Source organism: Pristiophorus japonicus, chromosome 12 (genome assembly GCF_044704955.1).
Source record: "Pristiophorus japonicus isolate sPriJap1 chromosome 12, sPriJap1.hap1, whole genome shotgun sequence".
Classification (NCBI taxonomy): domain Eukaryota; kingdom Metazoa; phylum Chordata; class Chondrichthyes; family Pristiophoridae; genus Pristiophorus; species Pristiophorus japonicus.
This window is the reverse complement of record NC_091988.1, coordinates 2423326-2449213: the sequence shown is the minus strand read 5'-3', so window position 1 is coordinate 2449213 and position 25888 is coordinate 2423326. Positions and strand designations below refer to the sequence as shown.

Genomic DNA, 25888 nt, shown 5'->3' with positions numbered 1-25888 from the left:
ACACTCGAGTCAAAGGCAGAGTCTCCATTGAGGAGATCTTCGAAGTGCTCTTTCCAGCGGGCCCTGACTGCTTCGGTGTCTTTGATGAGTGTTTCCCCGTTCTTGGCCAGCAGTGGGGTGGGGCCTTGGGTGTTTGGCCCCTAGGTGGCCTTGACTGCGATGAAGAATCCTCGCACATCATGGCTGTGGGCCAGCTGCTGTATCTCCTGTGCTTTCTCCATCCACCACCTGTTCTTTAGGTCCCAGGTTTTTTGTTGGACCTCAGCCACACATTGCGCACCACGCACACAGACACACCACGCACACAGACACGCAGGCACACACGCACACAAATACACCACACGCACTCGCACAGACACAGAAACAGACACACACCACACACACAGACACATACCACACACATATGCACACACACTCGCACACGCACAGAGACATACAGACTCACAGACACACAAAGCACTCGCACACAGACACATACACACAGACGCACACAGCCACGCACACGCGCACACAGACAGACACACACACACACAAAACGCACACAGACACGCACACATACACACAACACATGCACACAGACGCACACACACACAGGCACTAAAATACTAAAAGTAAAATTTCAAAAATGCATATGTATATTTTGTTAAGTCAATCAAGCCCTGCTTGACCTTTATAATATTCATGGATGCAGTGGGCTGGATCTGAGACTAGTGTCATGAATCACCACTCACATGAATAATAGCGTTGGTCGCCATGTGTGGAAATGGAAAGAAAATGGAGGGGTAGAAAGTAATTAGAGGAACCAGAGATTTGGTTGGTTTCCACGTTCAGTGACAAACCCAGCTTGGTTTGATGATTACTGTCGTGCTGCTCTAGTCTTACAAAGACCATTAAAACAGGCATAGATCTTTTAGCTTAAGCAATATTTATCTGTAACCTCAGCATAAGAATTGTTTGTGGCTATTTTAAATTCTGCAGAACAGGGGTACAAATATCTTTTCTCACTCATGTTGCGATTAAAAAAAAAACATCCGAGGGATGAAAAAGACAAATCAGATATAAATGACACATTGTTAAAGAGGTCAGACTTGACGTGTGTTTGCTGGATTAGCTTTTGTTTGTTACATGCACTATTTTTTGCACAAAGCTTTCACACAGAAATTGTCATTTTAATAATTGAATCCAGCATCATTGAAACGTGGATTCTGACCCTCATTTCTCCTTTCAGACTGGGAACGACTTTCGGCCAAAGGACTACAGAAGAATTTCTGCACTGCAGTGCAAGAATCTGAGGTTAGCATTTTATTCCCCTGCAGTCTGTAAAAGAAACTGGGGCGGCTGTTTAAACCAGTTACCTCGCTCCCTCCCAATAACCTCTGGATGTCAGCAGTCCAACATTTAGGAGTTTGAACAGAAAGAGGAGAGGGAGACCTCAGACAGAACTCAATAGATCTGAGCTGTAGCATTCCGTTGTACCACCACGTTGCCTGGAAATCATCACCCAACACTTCGAGGCACCACTCTCCCCCAAACCACCCCCTGTGTTCTCACGCCAACTGCTCCCCATTCAGACCCCTCGCTTTTGTATCCACAGCGAGCTTTGCAGATGGGTTTCTGCTTGTCTGAGTGTGCTTTGATAGGCAGCTAGCATCCACCAACCAAGCGCTGGCAGTCAGCTGATTGCTGTGTTATAATCCCAGCTACTAACCCCAGCATAAGCAGTGGAAGGAGCCTGTGCTGGGGGGGAGAGAGAGCGAGAGAGACAGAGAGCGAGAGCATCTTCGGAGCTGGGAGAAACCTCGTGTGCTCTTTGCAGCCAGCAGAGATTTCTGCAGGCAACAGAAATGCCATTCAACAATTTGAATCTTTAGATTATTTATTTTTTGGCGCAGAAGCTGATGGAAGAAATCCTGCTGAAAGCCTGAAAGGAGAGAGAGAGAGAGAGAGAGAAACACACACACAGAGTGGGAGAAGGGAGAGAGAAAGACTGCTGGTTTGCAATTAACTAAATGAGTCCTTCACAGTGACTGCACAAACCACTCTGCTGTGGAACAATTCACCGTGCAAGCACAGTTTGCACTCAGTATATAACCTGCAGTGGATACAACACTTCACTTTACTTGGGTAAGGCTCTGCTATTGTTTTCTCTCTCTTGAATGCTGTTGTGTTAGACGTGTAATTCCTCGAGCAGTTATTAATTTGAGCACAGTTTTTAGCTGAAATGATTGTTTGCTAAGCAGAGGTATGTGCGTCCCCTAATCTCTGATTTGCATTCTGGAAGGAGCTTTCCTTCCTCTATTCACACGCAGGAATCTAGAGAGAGACAATGGGCCTGAAAGGAGGAGAGTGTAAAGCTCAGCATGGGCCCTGTGTTTCTCGGATCGGATAGTCCACTGTCACCTTAAAGCTCTAGAAGGGGCTGGCTAGAGTCCTTCACCTTCACTGCTGTCTGTCGTCTGCCCCACTCTAGAAAGGCAGCACCCTCTGCACCTCATCCCAGCATCATACAAGGGCTCCCAGACAAAAGGCTGCTGGCAAGTTTGTGTGTGTGTTTGTGAGTGAGAGAGAGAGAGCGTGTGTGAATCTAGCCATTAACTAGCTGTCAGTCTTTGCTTCAGGCTGTGACCGGGTCTCAGACCTGGTATAAAGCCCATGAATAGACCATTGACGTGAAGGGCCTAATCCTCCCTCCCTCACTTTCCTTGGAAGGCATTATTCAGGGGGAATGCAAACATTCTCGTGGTTTGAAAGGAGTCTGAGCTGCCAAATGCGATGGTCTAAAGGTATGCAAACCAGACGAGCGGCAGCTGTCGTGCTCTGTATTTCGAGTATACAAATGCTGCTGTGCCTCACTTTGTGCTCGCTTGCCCCCATCCCCTCGGCAGCTGGTTCTTTTTGGGAACGAAAGTGGGGGAGGAGAAGAAAAATAAATTGCTGCTTCTACAGACCATTTGCCATTCTCTTTTGGGACATATCCTTCTCTCTCTCCTTCCACCTCAAGTTTCAGTATCCCTTTCACTGAACGCCACTCCCTGAAGTTCTGATTTATTTGTCCACATGTTTGGATCCTGTGATTCTTTTTCAAACACATTTATTTTGTTATAAAGCGTTTCTCCTCTAACATGACAATGTTAAGCAGGTGGTAGAAACGTGTTGTACTGTATGATGATGCCTGTAACTTTCTGCAGGGCAATAGTATCAGGGGGTTTTACTGAAAGATTTCAAACAATGTATCAAGCTGAGAATGCACTACTTGCTCTTTTGAGCTTCCTGGAAAATGTACATTATAATTTGTTTTAATGTGGATGTTTCAATGAGAGCGCACATGCTCTAGTGCACTTTCCTTCATGTAATAATTGTTGTGACCTCAATTTGAAACTAAAAGATTGGAAGAGCGTGTGGAATTATTCCTTGCGTTTGCCTGATTTAATTTCACAAGTCACTGTATGTTGGCAGTGCTGCTAAAAGTGCTTAACAGTCAGGCAAGGAATGACACGGGTCATCTCATCGACAGTGCCAACAATCATTCAGAATGGTTTCTGAAAGCATTTACCACAACAATAGCATCGTAACAGTGGACGGATGAGCCAATAAACAGTTTTTGGGGGTAGCATGGGCTTCTATTCTAGCAGAGGAATTCATCCCCAGTGTTTGTATGGATGAGGGTGACACCACTGCTAATGATATTTAATTAGCACAATTTATTGTATATTTTAGCATTTATGAATATGTAAATGTATTAAAAACTATGCAGAACTTGGGCCTGCAGTTTTTTTGCAATGGAAGCAGGTACTTGCATGTTAATCGTGTTCCTGAGAGGAAGTGGCGTGCGTTGCTTCATTGCATTTTTTGTGTAAATTGTGACGATTTTAAGAAAGGTGTTTCTCCCTATTGATAGTGGCGAGTTTTAAGAAGCGCATTGAGTTTCAGTGAGCGCTTAACTGTCAGTTAATATTGATAAGGTATGCAAATGAATGTTTACATTGTCAAATCCTAGTCTATGGAAGCTTAAATATATTTTGATTTGAGTGCTTTGTTTAATTTTTTTTATCGGTCGACTGAATCATCTTCAGCGCTCAAAGCAAATCACTGGAATTTAACCAGATTCCACTTCCAAATAATAACCCCACTAAAAATTCCTTGTGCACGCCACTCTTTGCCAGTCTGTGGGTTTTAAGAACTTGCATTTTAGATTTCCCGCCCCCCCCCTATGAATAAATTTGCAGTGTGTGCACTTGTCATGTTGCTGTCCATGGGGCAGGAATTTCAGATGATTGGTACTAGACTCTGTCTCTGTTGCCATCAGTTACTTACAGACCCGCGTCTTGTGTCTGGAGAATAGGTTTGGGACATCAATTTGCACAAGCTTGAGAGCATGGATGCACAATGATGATGTACTTGGTGACACGGTGCCAGCTAGCTCAGTATTGTATCCACTGCAGCATGCACTGCTCAATTCTTTATCAATAATTCTTCTATCCAACACAGAGGTAAAACCCTGCCAAGTCAACATGGCTTGTACATTAGTATTCTGATATGTTACTGCTGGTGATACCAAAGTCGCTTGCCCCATGCCAACAAAGTGGTTCAAAAAAGCAACACGAGATAAAAGTTCTTGCTTTGGGGCTCCAGTGTATCCCAAGGCTATAATGCCTTTTCCAGTGACTACGTTGATGGCATGCTGAGCCACTGCACTATTTGGGTGCTACAGGACACCAATTCACTTTGACTTGCCGTTCTGCAACGCTCTTTCATGGTACTGAATAAATATTAATGAGGCCATTTGAATTGCTTCTGGCCGGCTTTCCGCATTAGTGCGGTGAAGTTTCAGCAGGGGGTAGGTAGGGGGAGGAGGAGGCCTCCATTACTTGAACGAAGTGTACGTAGCCATTTCCACCCAGGATGGAGGTGTATGATTAACATATTAATAATATTAGGCTCTGAGGCTGTTGGCTTTTCCATGAAGTACTTTGCAATGTTATGGTTACCCCTGATGCTCAATAAAATACGAACTGTAGCGCCAAATTAATTTTGCCTCTGACTCTCTCTCTCACTCCAGCGATTTGCCACAACTGAGCACAAATCTACCGCACTGCATGAAGCATTTGCTTTGGGAAGTTGCAGAGTGAGCTCATTTTCCCACTGAGCATATTAAATAGAATTTAACCCCATCCAGGGGTCATGTGCTGTGAACACAAAGCTTGAGTGGATTATATAGTCACAAGACAGATCGGATTGAAGGAGGTCATTTGACCAAACAGAAAAATGCATAGTCCCCTCTCCGTCCCCACCCACCCCCTCATACATCCAGCAATTCCAGAGTTTCAGCCTCCAATGCCCTACCCAGCAGTCTATTCAGTGTGAATTTCGAGGAATTGGTACTAAATGTGCCTTCCACCATTTTGAACCTGTGTACCCTTGTCTAACTGTCAGTTTAGTGAGTTACTCTTGCAGTCTGTTAAAAGATTAATATAGTGGGTAATCACTGTACCATGGAGTGTGCCATAAGGGCCTTTTGAAGTACAAGCCAGTTATTACATTGTATAATAGACTACAAAAATGTGATGAGTCTTAACTATAGTCATACTATGACCATAACCGAGGCAAGTATTTGGATGCGTGATGTTAAAAAAATTAACATACACTCCATATCTGGCAGTGATAGCTGTCTCCAGTCATCCTGGTTAACCCTTGTCACTGGACCAAGACCTAGCTCTGTCAAGTCCATGTGGTGGCTGGTTTGCAACGGCCACCACACGTTAAAAAAAATCCACGCATAGGCATCTTCCACCCCTGGATTGGAGTTCAGGACTGGAACATCAGGTCCTTCATTAAAACATCTGTGAACTGGTGGCTGCAAGTGATCCTCGCTCGAGGGACCGCCCGTGATGATGGTGGTGATGGAAGCAGATTGAACTGCCAATGGAAGTTACCATCGGTCAACCATCTCCACCCCCAATTCTGCCAAGTTCTAATCCCAATGACCCTACTAAGGAATACCAGCCACCTTTTCATAGGGGGAAGGACAATCCTGAGTGTTCTTGGAACATTCTCCAGCACTGGCTGAAAGCAATGCTAATGGGAATCCAAGGGTGTGTCACCACCCAGTCTCCTGCTCACAGACAGTCTCCTGCTTAGATCAGGGCGACCTGGTCTATGATCTGGTTAGACTATGGAGGCATGGTTTTATTTTTTGTAAACTAACTGATGGGCAAAAGCCCCTAGCTCCGGATACTAACCAGTATAAAAAGAACAAAACTTCATTATAGTTGGATGACCACAAACTTCTGCTTTAAAAGCCTGTAGATTGTGGGAGAAAAGGAAGTTGGTGGAAAATAGGGTTATTTCTCTTTACAGACCACCAAAAAAACTCTTATTTTATGCTACTAAACAAGCTTCACTGCAAATGACTAGTTTTGAATTTCCGTGAACAGACTACACAATCTGGCAGTTGCTAGATTTTTGCTTTGATTTAATGCTCAGTAATATTGCACTGTTTTAGAATTGCCTGTTCAGTTGAATGAGGGGATTGAATTCTCCTTGCTCTTGCACCTTGGCTTCAAACCCTCTTCTCGCAGGGTCTGAACGCTTTCAGTTCTCATTCAGTTTTTTTGTTACATTGTTTTTGCAACTGACTTTTTAATCTGAAATACCGTGCAGTTCATTTCATTAATTGAGCGCTTTAATTAGCCAGAGAGAAGCTGTTTCAGTGTCTGCACTGAATGTGAGTGTGAACAAAGCCTCCCAGTCCTGTGTCTGCTTGTCCTGGCAGACATGTGCACTGTGCAGATGTCTCCTCTGTTGTTCCCGAGCCGGACAGTGGTGGCATTTATAGGGCTCCATGGTGACACAGTAAAATGCAGACGCTTGATCCCATTGAAAGTTGCACTGCGCTAATCCGTGGCGTACACATGCCCTGGCAGAAAATGGGCTTCCTTATCTTTTTAATAATTTACCTTTTTTTTTAATTACCAATAAAAGCCTGTCTATCAGGAACCGATTACGAAGATTCACTTGCTTTGCTATTAATACTTATTGGAACTCTTTCCAGCTCGAGTTTCAGTAATCCTCTTTGCAATAATCTACCTGTCCAATTCCGGAATACACAATGAATCTGAATAAACGATCTGTCTGCCTGGGCTGATCTCGGGAGCATTTTGTAAACAACTGTTCACTGGTGTAAAATAAAATGTGATTTTAAATCTTGGGGATACAGCGCTGTTCCTTTTTGTTTTGTTGTAAAATGAGGGTCAGGAATAGCACATGCCGCTAGTGGATTGCATCCGACCATTGTCTGAGCAGATCAACTTTCTTTGAATTTCCTGATCTTAAAAGCTCATTTCTAGGAACCAAGGGATGACACTCCGGACCAGGACTGGCACAAGTCACACCCACTAATCATTCCCATGAATCCGTTACTGAGGCTGGGTTACACACCCTGACTGCCATACGCTCTCCACCGTCCAGTGTTGGTGCATGTTGAGTTGGGGTCTGACCTCCGTGTACCTCAGACACAGTGTGGCAACTGGGCCTCAGCTGGTGGGGTACACGGCCCTGCGTTGGACATCTAGAGTAAATCCAACATGGGCTTCACCCTGACCAATGTAGCAGTAGCACTGTTGGACTGGTACGGACCAATCATTCTCCCCAGTAGTATGATGCCATTGGGTGGGGCGGAGAGGACTTTTGTTCATGCCTTATGATGTCCCTCAAATGTCTCCAAGCACTTCGCGTGCAATGAATGATTTTAAACTGCAGTTGCTGTTGTTAAAATTGGCAAAACGAGCCAGTCGGTTTTCACACCAAAATCCCACAAACCATCCCAGAGATGAATCACCAGCTAATCTGGTTCGGATGGTGGCCAGTGCTTCCTGCCCTTTCGAAAAGTGCTGTGGTATCTTTTAAATCCACTTGGAGCTGCCGTGCACAGCGATAGACCCCAGATCCATGCCATTCCCCCATGCAGCACCTCTGACCGTGCAGCATTCCTGCTGTGCTGAGCTGGACTGGATTAGGACCAGTCCTGGAGCAGGGTATGAACCCACAACTTTCCGACTCGAGGTGATTGCGTTGCCAGCGTAAGCCCAGCCCAGCTCAGGTGTTTGGTGATAAACTGCACGGAAGCAGAAGGTTGGTGTATTGTGATATCCCCTGCTGATTATCTGGCAGTCCCTGGAGCTTACATTGCACAACAACCGCTGACACAATGCCCATGGGCACCCCATGCAGCTCATCCACACCTGCTCTCGGTGCGTACCTGGATCTACCCCAGGCCCACTGCCATTTAACAATGTAACTGCACCAGTGTCCATCCGGAGATCCTTCAGGTTGCAGGCCCCTCAATCCTCGAACATTATATTGGCTTAAAATGTCGAACATTCTGTCCTTCCCCACCTGGTGATCCCGTGCCAGCTGTGGGTTCAATCTGCTTTCTGCCTCACCGTCACAATGCATCATCCGATACATATATTTCAAATGTGTTTAAAATGCTGGAAACTGTACATCTCATTAAATTATTGGAGGCCACATTTAAAAATTGTGGCTAGCTTTTAGCTCCACACACACACACACACACACAGGATAGTCTGCAATTTCTGGTTGGTCCAGTAAGACTTTTTCCCTTTTCATAAACTCCAGCAGAACTAAAGCCCGAATCTCCCTGTAGCGGGATATATATATTCTTTCCCTCACTGCTTGAATTTGGTGTGCCAGTAGCCCAATTGCTGTCTCGGCTGCCCTTATTCTCTGCCTGATTTAACCTTTTCACCCTTTTGTGTCTCAATCAATGACCAGCCCTTCTGTCCCCACATTCTGCAACTGCACGCCTTAATCTTGTAACGCTACCGGCCGTGGCTACTCATTCTGCTCTGGAACGATTATAGATTGTCGGCGGATAAACATTAAAAGCTGATATTTTCATAAATCAGATTGGCAGAGATTTGGCAGGGCAGAGAGCAGAATCAGGATTGCATTATCCCTTCAGAGTTATAGCAAAACTGTTATCAACTCATTCTCTAGTATTTCATGGTCCGCTGACTCGGGGCCCCTGAACAGTGGAGGTTTTATTGGGATTGTGGCGAATAGTGGAGGTGGTTTTATTGGGATTGTGGGTTTGTGGTGCTGCTAATTGCTATTGCAGCGTCCTCCGCTTCAGTCAATGCAGCAACTTTGCCAGGGCCGTGTCTGTCGTTGGATTTTATGGTTAATTGAGAATAAAACGCACAATTGAGCCATCAGTTTCAGTTCGGGGCAGTAGCCGTGCAAGATCCAGTAACGCAATGTTCCGCTCTCTGTTGCTGTGGTCAGTATAACCCACTATCCTCTAACACCCCTTCCCACGGTGGGTCACAGAACTGAGTGTGGCACAGGTCGGGTAAATCCAGCTCCAGGTCCGAGCTAGGAGTCTGAGCAATTACACCACTCCAGCAAACTCCATCCTCATTCTTTAACATGAAGCTGATGATATAAATGGCTCGCGTCCTATCCTTGCGGATTCCGGCCTCTGCACCGCCTAGACTTCACGTTCCACTTTCTGATCGGCGATTCCTGCCTAAAGTTAACTGCTTGGTAAGAAGACCTTCGATTGACATTGAGTTTTCTTATTGTTCAGCAGTTAAATACTTTAGCACTGGAAAATAGCCTGCAGCAGAAACCCTGGCGCTTTTGTGCTGGTGATGGGCATAAAATCTGATCTGAAAATCCCCCCCCTCCCCCAGTACAATGGAACTGTACAGCACGGAAGGGTACCATTCGGTCCATGTCTGTACTGGCTCTGTACTACAGCAATCTAAAACAAATACCAATACCCTGCTGGCTCACCGGAGCAATGTACCCTCCTCTACTTCAATTAGTTATCTAATTTTCCCTTAACAGATGCAGTCCTTTCTGCCTCGATTCCTACTCCCTGTGGCAAAGGGTTTGATGCTCTGACAATCGGCTGCCATAAAGACATTTATCCCAATCTCTCTCATCTCTTTAAATTGATGATTTTGAATTGAAGCTTTCTCATCACTGACTCCCTAATCATTGTCTATTCATTCTATTAAAACCACACCACTTTTTAAAGCTATTAAATTTCCTCTTTGCCTTCTCTGCTTAAGTAGAAATAGTCTTAATAGCTCAAGACTCTGGTTTCTAAATTCTGGTATCTTCCTGATAAATCTATGCTGCATGTGTTTCTGGCTTTAATGTCCTGTCTCTGACCGTCCCGCAATATTGCACACAGACTCTGTCACCTAACAAATGTGTTGTGCAAATTTATCATCCCTTCTACTCTGCCTTTATTTATAAAACCTAAAATCCGGTTAGCCTTTATAGCTTTATCCACGTGCATTCACATTTTCAGCAACTTATGCATATGAACCCCACTATCACTTTCTTCACCCTTCAACATCATCCCACTGAGTGTACATTGCTATTCCTTCTCCTCCCAAAACCGATTATCTTCCACACCAGGTTGTCTTACCATCCTGCTAACCTATCTATCTTCCTGACGTCCTCCTCACTGTTTGCCAAACCCACTACTATAGTATCATCAGCAGACTGAGATTGTGTTCTCTATCGCCAAATCCAAATCATATGTATAACTGGAGAATCAGTGGACCCAGAACTGACCTGAGGTACACCACTTCAATGCTTCTCCAATACCAGCAACATCCATTTACTCCATTTTGTTTCTTGTCAGTTTCTAACTGTTCGATAGCTACCCACTTTACCTTCTCTCTCTTCTTCAACAAAGGTTTTACACATGGCTACTCCCATTCACGTGGCACAATCCTCTTGTGCCCACCTCACAACAAACATTTTTTTACTTGCTTTTGCTGCCCCTCCAATATTTCTTCGGTTCTCATGAAGCATCTGAGCCATGCTGGGGTATGTCTTCCACAAGTGCTGCCATACAATACCTCCCCAAAGTAGCCCCCTTCATGTGTCGGTGAGTGACAGCAGACTATTCAACTGTGGGAGGCAATGGGTGAGAATAGGTTCACTCGAAACTAACCTATCCACATCCAATATACATGTACGCCGATTCCAGAAGGAGCTCATTGGATGTCGGTCGTGAATCAGCACCTGCAGGTTGCTGAGGCCAACTGCCCATCACCACCTTAGCTGTAATTGGCTAACTCCACACAGGATGTATTGTTAACTACCTTTCCTTTGGGTGGTGAGGGGTAATGAAGGGACCAATTGTCAGCATCTATCCATTCACCTCTGGCATACAGGAGGACACGAGCAGTGATGTTCACTTCATATAACTGCATAGTGCGCACAATCTACAAAAGAAGGCCATGATTGGATTATAATTAACATGCCTATTCCATGCCGGGCCAATGCTGTAACCGATTAGAATATCAGAAATGCAAGATAATAGCGCCATACTGAAAGATCACTTTGTGAGCCGAAATTCCCTATTGCCCCGGTTGGGGGCGGTAACCTCTCTGGAGCCGGACAGTCTGTGCCCGGTGCAGAAGTCCCGCCCCAGAAGCAAAGTTCAGGTTACTGCAATGCCGCGCGCTCCACTTCATCTTGGGGCGGGATCGGGGGCGCTACGCAGCCTCTCCACGTAGTGCTGATGCGTTTCAAAGCACCTTCCCTTCCGTTACTTGGGCAGGACGCTGCGAGCTCTGCAGGCCCTTTGATGGCCTCCGCTGGGCCCCCAGGGCTGAGGGGTGCCCGAGGCTGCAGCCCGACCCCGAGACGGTGTGTGGCGGGCTGCACGATCGCTGCCTGGACCCCGCCATGTCGCTGCACCTCCCCCTTTAACGTTCGCCCTGCGATGGATGTGCGACCCGGTTTGTGACCCGCGAGGCTGGCACCAGCATTTCCGCCACGGAGGACAAAGGGGCTGCCACACATAGTGATATCATCACCAGCGCAGTGGCCTGGGGCACGGCTACATCACTCCTCTGGCCACCTCCCACGCAAATTCGTGGGAGCCGGTAGTGACCCCGTCCCATCCCCCCACCGAGGCACACGACAGGGGAATTCTGGCCCCTTTGTGTCCCTGTGCCCATCTCCATGCATCAGACTAAAATATTACCGGCAGTGGCTTCAGTTGGTGAAAAAACCGCAGCCTAGTCAGTCGCTTGTGCCCTAAACTGGGGAAATGGGTGGGGTATGGTAGAAAGATAGAAACATAGAATTCCAGAGGTTCACCACTCTCTGAGTGAAGAAGTTTCTCCTCATCTCGGTCCTAAATGGCCTACCCCTTATCCTTCGATTGTGACCCCTGGTTCTCAACTTCCCCAACATCGGGAACATTCTTCCTACATCGGACCTGTCCAATCCTGTCAGAATTTTACATGTTTCTATGAAATCCCCTCATTCTTCTAAATTCCAGTGAATATAAGCCTAGTCGATCCAGTCTTTCTTAATGTCAGTCCTGCCATCTCAGAAATCAGTCTGGTGAACCTTCGCTGCTCTCCCTCAATAGCAAGAATGTCCTTCCTCAGATTAGGAGACCAAAACTGAACACAATATTCAAGGTGTGGCCTCACAAGGCCCTGTACAACTGTAGTAAGACCTCCCTGCTCCTATACTAAATTCCTCTCGCTACAAAGGCCAACATGCCATTTGCCGCCTTCACCATCTGCTGTACCTGCATGCCAACAGTCAATGACTGGTGTACCAGGTATCGTTGCACCTCCCCTTTTCCTAATCTCTCATCATTCAGATAATATTCTGCCTTTCTGTTTTTGCCACCAAAGTGGATAACCTCACATTTATCGACATTATACTGCATTTGCCATGCAGTTGCCCACTCACCTAACCTGTGCAAGTCACCCTGCAGCCTCTTAGCATCCTCCTCACAGCTCACACGACCACCCAGCTTAGTGTCATCTGCAAACTTGGAGATATTACATTCAATTCATTCATCTAAATCATTGGTGTATATTGTAAATAGCTGGGGTCCCAGCACTGAACCTTGCGGCACCCCACTAGTGACTGCCTGCCATTCTGAAAAGGACCCATTTATCCTGACTCTCTGCTTCCTGTCTGCCAACCAGTTCTCTATCCACGTCAATACATTACCTCCAATACCATGTGCTTTAATTTTGCACACTAATCTTTTGTGTGGGACCTTGTCAAAGGCCTCCTTGAAAGTCCAAATATACCACATCCACTGGTTCTCCCTTGTCCACTCTACTAGTTACATCCTCCAAAAAATTCTAGAAGATTTGTCAAGCATGATTTCCCTTTCATAAATCCATGTTGACTTGGACCAATCCTGTCACTGCTTTCCAAATGGTGGGGTGGTCGTTTAAAAGCATTGCACTGTTTGCCATCAAGGGATCAAATAACATTTAATTCATCCTCATGACGCTATCCATGCGTCCAAACAAGTCATTTGTTTGAAAGGGGATGAGCGTGGCTTTTAAAGTGCAGCAGGTGGTAGCATTATCGATTTTTGTATTTAAAAAAAATCTATCTGAATGCTATCTATATTTATATAAATATTTTGAGTGTCAGAGTTTGATCAATTATGATTTAGGTTTTATTACAATCAAAAGCATACAAAAAACATAAAACCGTTATTTCCTGTTTGTTTGTTAACCTTGAACTAATCTCGGGAGGTTACTGAGGTGACTAGGAGAGGGAGCAATCAGCTGCCAACTTGCAGGTACTTCCAATAATAACAATAATTAGCTTCAATAAGCCCCAGACTTATTTAGACCACTGCCCCACAGGAAGTACAGATACCTAAGCAATGGACTTGGAGGGACTGGCAAGCTTAGCAATTAAATATTACAACTGTCGTCCAGGCTACCAATGAGCAACACCACAGGAGGTCAGCTTGTCTGGTTCACTGAAATAACTAGCAAAGCTACAAATCAGGTGAGGTGAAAAAACTGTTGGTGTCCAGCTCACATCAACAAATAGCTCGGCTGCTATATTCCCAGCAAGAACTGCTGCCTCGATATTAAAACATCCTATTCTCTGAGGCAGCCGAATATTGGACCGGAATGTTGTGTATTCTCTCTCCACCCGCCTCCGGTATTTGTAGCACTTCAGGCTATCTCTGACAGGTAGCTCCATTATTGGGATAGTATAGATACAACAATTTACATGGGTCATCACCTTTTGATTACAGGCCTCAAAGTCAATGTACACCAGGGAACTGCAAGCATGCAGCGTTTTGTCCACTCAGCTTGCTGCAATGATGAACACACAACTTAATGAAGGACGTTCTCTTGTGTTGCGACGGTACATTAAGCTCTTTCTAATGGTATTGGGGAAAGCTAATCTCGGTCAACCTGGAAAACGAGAGTGCAGAAATTGCAAAGTTTAGTCACCAGTGCAGACCTTTGCTAGATATGAACGTGGTGTGCAGAATCAGGGCCACAGTGCTGCAGCCCTATCTCCAACCAGCACTTGCATCTACGTTTGTACCCTTGAATATCTCTAAGCATGTAATCAATCGAAGGTGGGTAAAACAGTCAACTGCAAGATGACTTTCAGTCTGTTTACTGACCGTACTTATTGTGATTCTGTCCACGTAAAGGATAACTCGCTCAATTAGTTTACATATTGAAAAGTAAATGTTAAATTCCAGCTTGGTGTCCCCTATTCAGAACCTCTTGAATTACTTTGTCTTTGAATCGATTATTTTTCAAACTTGGTGCTGTTGTTCTTGAACTATAGACCTTGGAACTTCACCCAGGCTTCATTTACAAAATGGTACTCAGAAATAAATATTTTGCATAGTAACATGGCTGTTGGCTTGTGGTGAGGACACATTGAATGTTGCAAAGTAGATTGAAAACAGTAAATTTGTCATGTATCTTACATGGCCAGTTTGGTACCATCACCAGCTGTGCCACCAGAGGCCACAGCAATGGGAGATTTGTATGTTACCTGTACAGGTGTGCCTGGCCTAGTATAAAAGGCAGGCCACCAGGTGTGATCCTCACTCTAGAGTTATCTAAAAAAGGACAATGGTCACTACAGTTCAAGTACAACACACTGCCTTGTGGAGTCATTGTCAGAGCATCTAAGGACATAATTGGCGATGAGAATACGAACTTTCATGCGGAAATGGCTACCCTTGGTACGTTACAGCAGTTCGCCGATGGTGATAGAAACATAGAAAATAGGTGCAGGAGTAGGCCATTCAGCCCTTCAAGCCTGCACCACCATTCAATAAGATCATGGCTGATCATTCCCTCAGTACCCCTTTCCTGCTTTCTCTCCACACTCCTTGATACCCCTAGCCATATCTAACTCCCTCTTGAATATATCCAATGAACTGGCATCAACAACTCTCAGCAGTAGGGAATTCCACAGGTTAACAACTCTCTGAGTGAAGAAATTTCTCCTCATCTCAGCCCTAAATGGCTTACCCCTTATCCTTAGACTGTGTCCCCTGGTTCTGGACTTCCCCAACATCAGGAACATTCTTCCTGCATCTAAACTGTCCAGTCCCGTCAGAATTTTTGATGATTGGGATGCCTTTGTGGAGAGGCTAGAATACATTTTCACAGCAAATGACCTGGCAGGAGATGGCCCGGCCACATTGGCTGATAAGTGCAGAGCTATCCTGCTAACCATTTGTTAGCCTCGGCGGGGACTTGCTGGCACCAGCGAAGACAATGACCAAGTCGTACAAGGAGCTCCTAACCCTGATCCAGGAGCAACTCAAGCCCAAGGAGAGCATCCTCACAGCCAGACATCGGTTCTATACCCACGGACGGCCCGAAGGCCAGGAAGTCGCGAAGTAAGCGGCAGACCTCAGGAGGCTGACGGCACCATGCGAGTTTGGCACCGAACTTAACTAAGCCCTGCGGGACATTTTTGTCACTGGAATTGGCCACGAGGGCCTTCTTCACAAGCTAATGTCGGTGGATACCACAGTCACACTGCAGAAGGCCATCTCTCAGCCAGTCATTCATGACCTCGACCCATGGCTCTAGGCAGATGACTCGCCCTCAGGACTCAAACCCGGCAGATACTGTGCACAGAGTGGCGCCTTTTAGAGGCTGGACTGTAGAGCGCGAATACTCTCGGAAGAGAGAACAGGCCTCGGAGTCCGCCGAGGGGGGGGCTAATTGAGTAGCACCATGCTGGCGTTGGGGTGGGAATCAGAGCTCACCAGTGGTGTTTTAAAGACTGTTTGCAAAGGCTGCAGTGCAAAGGGCCACCTCCAGTGAATGTGTAAGAGAAATAGGACTCAGTGTCGATGAGTCCGCACATGGCCATGTAACTAGCATGGATTATGAATTGTTGGATAGCGAGGCAGCCCAGTTCCGCGGGGAGGTATATAGCATGTTTAGCTGCACCGAGTGCTGCCCGCTGAAGATGGAAGTCCAGTCTTCGTGGAAGTGAACACGGGGGCGAGTCAGTCAGTGATGAATCAAGAAACCTTTGAGAGGCTATGGGACAATCCGGCTGAACGACCAGAGTTGGCTCCGGTTCAGGAAAAACTGCTCACGTACACCAATGAAATCATCCCAGTCGTTGGTAGTTTGAATGTAAAGGTACTCCATGATGATGCGGTACACAAGTTACCTCTGTGGATTGTTGCAGGTGATGGACCAATGCTGCTCGGCAGAAGGTGGATGGAGAAGATCCAGTGGAAGTGGGAAGACTTCACCCCTCCAGCGATTGAAGCCCCCTGCGCTCAGAGGCAAAGCAAGCCCCCACCTGAGAGTGGGACCAGCACCAGAGAGCAGACTAGCATGGCACCCGAGACACAGACCGCTCAGCATGACTGCGTGGAGATGATCCAGCAGGGACAACCCGAACGCACCTTCCAGGCTCCAGTGGCAGGACTCAGGAGGGAGAAAGTCGGATCCAGCAGCGATTTTTCCCAACTGCGGAGGGAGAACCGGGGAGAAGAGGATCGCCACAGTCGACATCGTGGACAAAGAAAAGATGGTGCCCGCACCACGAGGCGATGCGCTGAAGACAAAGATGGTCGCAGCCAGACCACGAGGTGCAGCGCTGATGGAGTAACACATGGCACCAAATGGAGAAGCGGATTGGGATAAAGCAAGCAAGGCTCTCAAAGGAGGCCGGCAACCCATTACAATTAAAGGGACAGTTCCACACAATTAAACAATGTAACAAGAATTGTAAGTTAGAGTCTAAAAGTGTAACGGACTATATAAAATGTGTAACTGATAATCGGAATTGTATACATGAAACCAGCGAGGAAAAGTCGCACGATAGTGTTCGGACCCCGAGAGTGTCCATCATAAGTAAGGAAAATCTGTGCGATGCACGCAGCCAATGCAGCGGGCAGACACCCATCGGGTGCACATGGGTCCAGCAAGCTATCCACTGCTGTAGCCTGCATCCCGGGGACCAGAGTCATGCACCACGAAGTGTGGCCACAAGCAGCCAACACACACGAGATGAGAAGCAAGCGACCTCCGCAGGGAAAAGGCACCAGTAGTGATACCATGCCCTGGGTACCATGCTCCATCTCTCAGGCAACCGATGGCACCAACAGCCACGAGCCTGAAGACGCAGACTGCACCAAGGCCATATCCCTAGATGTAGGGTCACCAACCACTGTTCCCCCAAAGGAAACAAGCACCAGCCAGGATCTCAGGCCAGCAAGTCAGTGGTTCCCTGTGCACTGCTAGATGACCGCTCCTCAGGGAACAGCTGGGACCCAGGGCATAAAGAAAAGATGGGGGGTGGTCACAGATATCTGTGAACCTGCCTGACACTAGGGACCATGGTAACAGTCCCAAGAGCAGGCTAGGCGAGCCAACCGGCTTCCCACTGCCAGCACCGGGCACTGAACCACCACCAGACTGTAGGGACACCACCCAGCAGCTCCGGAACTAGCTCATCCTCACGCACCAGTCACCGCATCGACAAGGCATCTAACGCTCTTGTTGCACCACGGAACCACACACACACACACACCATGCAAAACCCGGAACTTGAGCCCCTGGGGGAAGGGGGGGAGGGGAAAGAGAGAATGAAGTGGTCAGAAACACACACCAACAACCACCAGCACACTACTGCACCAACTACCCACCCACGCTTGAGCTGGCCCACTGAGGTCTGCCAGACAGAATCCACATAGAGCTAAGCCCAGAGCATAGTTAATGCAGAGGCGATTTGCACTGAGGGTTCAGGGGGGAGTGATGTCATGTATCTTTTATAGTACCAACAATGCCCATGTATCAAGGTGTGTCACCAGAGGGCACAACAGTGGGAGACTCATAGATTACCTGTACAGGTGTGCCTGGCCTAGTAAAAAAGGCAGGCCACCAGGTGTGATCCTCACTCTCGTGTTATCTAATAAAGGACGAAGGTCACTACAGTTCAAGTACAACACACTGCCTCATGGAGTCATTGTTAGAGCATCTAAGGACACAACAAAACCAATGCACTGTATATTGGGAGTGGGGAGATGTGGAGAATTATAAATGTTGAGTAATGTACAAATTGCTGTTGTTTTGAAAGGCTTATGACCAGCATTTAAGCCATCCCAATATTTAGTCGCTGTCCAAGGACTTTTAATGTGGACCATGACTGGCTGGTTCACCTTGTCCAGAACAGTGGAACCGGAGGACCAGATATGATCCCTGACCCCAGAGGAGGTGGGATCTGATCCTGAGGGGGGAGGTGGTGATCCCAAACATCGGTGGTGTCTGATTGCTAGGGGGCTCCGGTGAGGTCCAATTCCAGACTGGTGGTGTAGGGTCCAATATGGGAGTGGTGTGATCCCTGACCCCGGTGGTCTTTGTACAGGGAGGGGTCTGATGGGGTCAGGGGAGAAACACTCCTGCTTGTCCTGGCCGACGAGCAGTGCAGTAAAAGCGTTTGGCTTCTCTCTGTGGCTGTCCTCACTTTTCTTCAGCTGCCGGGTTTCCCGAGGCCTGGGAAACCAGTCCAAGCAGAGACTGCCAGTCACATTAAAATATTTAAATTGCCACTCCGGTTCTTGGGAGCGGATTGGCTGCTTGCCCCTTGACCGGCCTCCGTTAACCCCAGAAATGGGCACACTGTAGTCTGGTTTGAGATTTAACATTTTTCAACCTATGACCTGACTCCAACCCACCCATTTTTGGTTGTTTAAAATCTAGCCCAATATCATTGAGCGAGTGGTACATTTATGGACCAACCCCCCGAGGAAGGCGGTTGAATAGTCTTGATTCATTTAAATGAATATCCTTCTGAAAATAACACTTTGGGACATGAATAATTTGTGACCTGACCACGTGTGTAGCATGCTTGGGCCTATGACTCCCAAATCTTTCCACTACTGGGGCTTCTCTTGCCTGATCTTGGAGACTAATTGATGGAGATTGGTCAACAACTCCATTATCGTTGTATCCTGCAACTGCCAGAGTGGTCGAAGGCAAACTGGATGAATCTTGGTCTTTTTTCATCTAGCAATTCCTATGTTGCATTTATACCGAGCTTGATTTGTTCAAGTCAATCTAATCCCTCTCCACAATGGCAACTGTTGTGTACATAAATAACCAGACGAACTGAAACAGGAGTGAGGTAACTTACTGTGTCCTTTATAGCAACTCCCTCAAAATGGTGTCCTAAAACCAGCATGAACCAGCTTGTGTATAGCAGTGTGAGAATAGCTCCCGCAGGGTTCTAATGCCTGTCTAGTATCCTGTAACAGAGTATGAACACAACATATTTTCCACCCTTTTGAAAACAGTCTATGAACAAAATCCTTGAGATAGCCAGGTCGTGTTCTGATGCGCTGAGACCGGTGTGGTGTTTGATCGAGGTTTTTAAGTTGGGAAACAGAACATGCCTCTGTTCCATCCTGCTGGTCTGTTGGCCTGTGAGTTGGGATCAGTCTACAAATGTTCCATTGAGTTCCATTATTGAGCTCATGGGTGTGAGGGCTGAACTTTCGCCCGATCTGTTTTGGAGGTGAAAGTGAAGATGCGACATTATGACTCCGGTTTGGACACTTAACTCTGACCCAATCTCCGTTCCTCAGTTGGGGCTTTTGAGCGCGTCGTTTTGTGTCAGTGTACGACTTCGCTTTTCGTTGGTGCTCTGAAATCTGGGATGCGAGTGTGGTCATCTTCGAGCTAGGTTTGGCTGGGGGTTTGAGAATGTCCAGTAGCCAGCGAAGATTCCATCCAATCATGAGCTCAGTGGATGTCTTCCCCGTTAGCGAGTGCTTTGTTGAACAGTATGTGTGGAGAATGGTTTGAAACGCTTCGCCGAATGTTTGGCCTGCCGCGAGGTTGGCTTTCAAACCCTCTTTGATGTCGCGGTTAAACCACGCAACACCTCCGTTGCTTTGAGGATTGTACCGAGCAGTAAGGCGATGCTCGATAGCATGATGAATGAGGAAATCTGCAAACTGGTCGGACACACTGTGGTCCATTGTCTGTGATGATGACCTCTGGGAGGTCCCACTTCGTGAACATACGCTGCAGAATAGTGACGATCGTTGATGAGGTCACTGAAATTGTTGTAGCGATTTCCGGCCATTTAGAATGCAGGTCATGTACTACAACAAACGCTGATGCTGTGGAGCTGCTTCAACTGGACCGAAGATATCCGACAAGTTGTTGCCATGGTCTTTGTGGCCATGGAATGGGCTTCATTGGCACTGGTCGGATGTTCGTGGCCTTCGCAGTGTGAGACAACTCTTCGATGTGAGTGTCAATCCCAGGTCACCATACTGAATCACAACATAAGAACATAAGAACATAAGAATTAGGAACAGGAGTCGGCCATCTAGCCCCGCGAGCCTGCTCCGCCATTCAACAAGATCATGGCTGATCTGGCCGTGGACTCAGCTCCACTTACCCGCCCGCTCCCCATAACCCTTAATTCCCTTATTGGTTAAAAATCTATCTATCTGTGACTTGAATACATTCAATGAGCTAGCCTCAACTGCTTCCTTGGGCAGAGAATTCCACAGATTCACAACCCTCTGGGAGAAGAAATTGCTTCTCAACTCGGTTTTAAATTGGCTCCCCCGTATTTTGAGGCTGTGCCCCCTAGTTCTAGTCTCCCCGACCAGTGGAAACAACCTCTCTGCCTCTATCTTGTCTATCCCTTTCATTATTTTAAATGTTTCTATAAGATCACCCCTCATCCTTCTGAACTCCAATGAGTAAAGACCCAGTCTACTCAATCTATCATCATAAGGTAACCCCCTCATCTCCGGAATCAGCCGACTGAATCGTCTCTGTACCCCCTCCAAAGCTAGTATATCCTTCCTTAAGTAAGGTGACCAAAACTGCACGCAGTACTCCAGGTGCGGCCTCACCAATACCCTATACAGTTGCAGAAGGACCTCCCTGCTTTTGTACTCCATCCCTCTCGCAATGAAAGCCAACATTCCATTCGCCTTCCTGATTACCTGCTGCACCTGCAAACTAACTTTTTGGGATTCATGCACAAGGACCCCCAGGTCCCTCTGCACCGCAGCATGTTGTAATTTCTCCCCATTCAAATAATATTCCCGTTTACTGTTTTTTTTCCCAAGGTGGATGACCTCACATTTTCCGACATTGTATTCCATCTGCCAAACCTTCGCCCATTCGCTTAACCTATCTAAATCTCTTTGCAGCATCTCTGTGTCCTCTACACAACCCACTTTCCCACTAATCTTTGTGTCATCTGCAAATTTTGTTACACTACACTCTGTCCCCTCTTCCAGGTCATCTATGTATATTGTAAACAGTTGTGGTCACAGCACCGATCCCTGTGGCACACCACTAACCACTGATTTCCAACCCGAAAAGGACCCATTTATCCCGACTCTCTGCTTTCTGTTACCCAGCCAATTCTCTAGCCATGCTAATACATTTCCTCTGACTCCACGTACCTTTATCTTCTGCAGTAACCTTTTGTGTGGCACCTTATCGAATGCCTTTTGAAAATCTAAATACACCACATCCATCGGTACACCTCTATCCACCATGCTCGTTATATCCTCAAAGAATTCCAGTAAATTAGTTAAACATGATTTCCCTTTCATGAATCCATGTTGCGTCTGCTTGATTGCACTATTCCTATCTAGATGTCCCGCTATTTCTTCCTTGATGATAGTTTCAAGCATTTTCCCCTGCTTCTCTGCTTCATGCAGACAATGCCAGGGTGTCCATGTGCCAATGAGAGATTGCGCTGTTAGAGCAGTAATTCAAGTCGCTTCATCACCATGAGCTAGGCAACCATAGTTCCAAAGGGAAAATTCATTGCAAAGTCTGTGGAATGTTTTCAGCTCTTCCGGAATTTGCTGAGGCCACTCAGTCTGGAGGAAGTGGCACACATGCTGGAGCGTAGCATCACTCTGTGATTCGGTTTTGAGTTCATTGAAGGAGACAAGGTTTCTGATGGACGGAGTGATGATTGACGTGACATGTCATCTGTGAACAAGTCAGCACCAGAGTCCGGAACAGGTGTCAAGCGGCTGAGCATGTCAGCTACGTGGTTGCGACTGCCAGCGATGTACTGAACATCAAAGTTATACTGATGAAGGCGATCTGACCATCGGCTGATTCATAGTGTCTGTGCCCAGATCCAATTGTAGCGAGTAGCATAGTTAGCGCTTGGTGATCCGTACGGAGGATAAATTTCCTGCCATAGATGTAGATGTGCCAGCATTCACATGCGTAGATGCAAGTGAGTGCTTCGCGTTCCCCTGTAGAGTATTTATGTTCTGCAGGCGGGAGCGTGCGAGAGGTGAAGGCGACTGGGCGTTCCAGGCCGTCAATCCATTGCGAGAGCACAGCACCCATGGCGGTGCCTGAAGCATCCGTGGTGATGTACATAGTGACATTCGGGTCAAAGTGCGCGAGGATAGGAGGGGATGGGATTTTCTCCTTAAGCGTGGTGAATGCCTGAGCCTGGGAATCTGTCCATTCCCAAGGGATGTCCTTGCGCAGCAACTTGTAATGTGTGTATAGTGCAGGACGAACTTCAGATAGATGTTGCAAGTGCTGAGGAATGATGAAAATTCTTTGACGCGATCCAGCGAATGCAGGAGGCTACCAACGCCAGTGTTGTCGAGCGTCGGCTTGTCACCTTGTGTTGTGACTCTGTAGCCCAGAAGGTTCATTTCTCCAGCAGCGAATGGGCACTTATCGGCATTAAGTGTAATGTTATGTGTAACAAGTCTAGCCATAACTGCGTGAAGTTGCTGGTCATGTTCTTCCATTGTCTATCCATGGATGACGATATCGTCCAGTAGATTGAGGGCTTTCTCTATACCTGCTAGCATAGTAGTGACAATCTTAAATACACTTGGTGCAGAAGATAGTCCGTAGGCATGCGTCGATACTGATACAGGCCATCATGCGTCGTGAATGTCGTGAGCGGTTTGCTGCCCTCCGCTAGGGGTATTTGCAGGTAACTGCGGCGCATGTCGCGTTTCGTGAAAACTATTGAGCCTTGGAATTCTGAAGACAGTTCATCGATGGTAGGAAGAGGGTACTTGTCGGTGATGATGGCCTTGTTGACCTCTTTCAGGTCGATGCATAGACGGATTTTTATGCCAAGCAATGACTAATTTTGAGATCCAGGGTGAGGGGTCGATGCTCTCAATGATTCTCTGAGATTCGAGTCGCGTTAATTCTGTGGATACTTGGTCATGAACCGCGAATGGGAGACAGTGAAGTTGCTGCATAACCGGTTTGATGGAGCGTCAATGTGGGGACGATGGCAGAATTTTGTTGTTGCTCCAAACCCTGTGATGATTGAGGGATACTACTTGTCAATGTTCACCGTGTACACAGGTGTGCCAGTTGGGTCATGAGCTTTGACAAGCTTGGGTTCAAAGTTTAACACCCATGAATCTTTGTCTCTTCGACATACAACTTCTCCAATGTTATGTCCTTGGGGCCATATCTGTCCCGACATACGACAAGTAGGTCAACTGCAGCCTGCAACTTTCACTCTACATGCGTACTCCGACTCCAAAATTGACAGTGCATGTAGTGGGTTTTGTACAGAGCCTCGCTCAATATGGAGACTTTGGCTCCAAGGTCAATGAGGCAGATGGGCATGCCTTCAATGTTCACATCAGTCCTTGAATTTGTCTGAATCGATGTGTGAAATGTCACTAATGGTGTAAACCATACTGGGCTCATCACTATCTGGGTTGTCCACATGTCGAATATGCTGCGATGAACGACAGATACTAGCAGAATGGTTCATTTTACCACATGCAGAGCATTTCTTCCCAGGTGCAGGGCAGTTAGGACTCTTTGCTGAATGTGATTTGTCCCCACAGTTAAAGCAGTGGAATTAGACCCCCGATCCGTTGTGGGTAGCTTATTACTAGCCCTGTGTCTCCGCTCTGATTTCCGCTTTGGGCGAACGCCTTGCACATGGGCTGTAGCTGCAGTCTGCTGCACAGGGGGAGCAGGGGATCTGATCGCTTTTGAATTGGAAAGCGTTGATTCGATTTGAATGGCCAAATTAGTTGCTTTGTCCAATGTCAATTTGTCATCCTCCATTAGCAAGCGTTCCTGAATGTGGGGGATCGTTGTTTTCTCAATAATTTGATCCCTGAATATTTCCTCTGTGCTCAAGTTACACATAGTGGCCAGTTCAGTTAATGAAATGATGTACTGTTTGATTGGTTTACCATTCCCTTGCCCCCTTTGATGGAGTTGGTGTATCTCCATCACAATACTTTTTTTTGGCCCCAAATATTTCTCTCGGGCGCTTACCGCTTTGTCGTAGGACTCCGTGTCTTCGATTTGGCCAAAGATGCGTTGGCTTTCAGTGCCGAGGCAGTGGATAAGTATTGCACGACGACAAGCTGGTGTTACCTTGTCACGTCTAATCCACTCGCTGTGATGTACGTCGAAAAGCTTTTATCCATCTAGGCCACGGGATTTGGAGGGTACCCGGATGTGGAGAGGAAAGGAGGCTCGGCGGGAGGTATGTAAATAAACAGACTGACTGAAACAGGAATAATGTAACTAACTGTCTTTTTACAGCAGCTCCCCAAAACCAGCATGAACCAGCTTGTGTACAGCAGTGTGAATAGTTCCCGCAGGGTCCTAATGCCTGTCAAGTCTCCTGTAACAAACCAAGAGAGTGTGAACACAAGTATATAACTAACTAACTAATGTTTTTTACCCCGGTCAGAAGATTTCATTGTACTTTCCCCCCCCCCCCCCTCTGTTTCTATCTTAATATTTAGATATAAGACGAGACACCCAATCACCTCCAAAAAAAGTTATGGAAACAAATGACTTTTGCAGCAGCTAGAAATGTAAACAATTTAAAATGGCAAGGTTCATTGGATGAAAAGAGATTTTAATTTAGTGAATTGGTAATTCACACTAATGTCTGAAAATAATTTATTCCAGTAACCTCAAGTTGATCTTTTCAATGTTTGAGATCTTTCACACAGAGTTCCAGGCCACAAATATGTGAAGCTCGATTTAAAAACATTTTTAAAAAATTATTTCTAACACCAAGGAGAACATAATGAGGACAACATTAAATTTGATGACAGCTTAAATTCTGCGCAGTTGGAAATTATTTCAAAAGGATCTGTAAATTCTAGAAATCTGAAATTGAAATTAAAACCGTGCTGGACATGGAGCAGGGCCCTGAATTTCCATGGGTATTCTCCCAATCACCTGCCGTGACTTCAGCATAACCCCTGGGGAACTGGCGGAAGTCGGCATTTACACTGCTTTGCCAGCGATCTGCGGGCTCTGAACCCCTCCTGTGACCGTGTTGGGAGAGATTGGCTAATGTGTCTGATCTTCACCCATCAGTTTTGTATTCCTGGCACTGCATTGGTCCTGTCCCACCCTGTCGGTATGGGTAAGACTTGGTCAGATTAGGAAGCAACGTAGGGACAGTGGTCGGCCATTCTGCCCCTTGAATAGGTTCCAGCATTCAATGAGACCATGGCTGATCTGTACTTGAACTGTATCTACCCGCAGTGATTCAGACTGGCACATTTTGT

General features: G+C 46.6%; 1 protein-coding gene across 1 annotated transcript in view; it reads left to right on the top strand.

Annotated features, from left to right (window-relative positions):
• The first annotated feature begins 1732 nt into the window (after positions 1-1732).
• The window catches only part of lrrn1 (leucine rich repeat neuronal 1), a 47112-nt gene continuing 22956 nt past the window's right edge, over positions 1733-25888 (top strand). The window contains exon 1 of the mRNA XM_070895146.1: positions 1733-2124. The gene's annotated coding sequence lies outside the window, so the exon portion shown is untranslated. The remainder of the gene's footprint in view (positions 2125-25888) is intronic.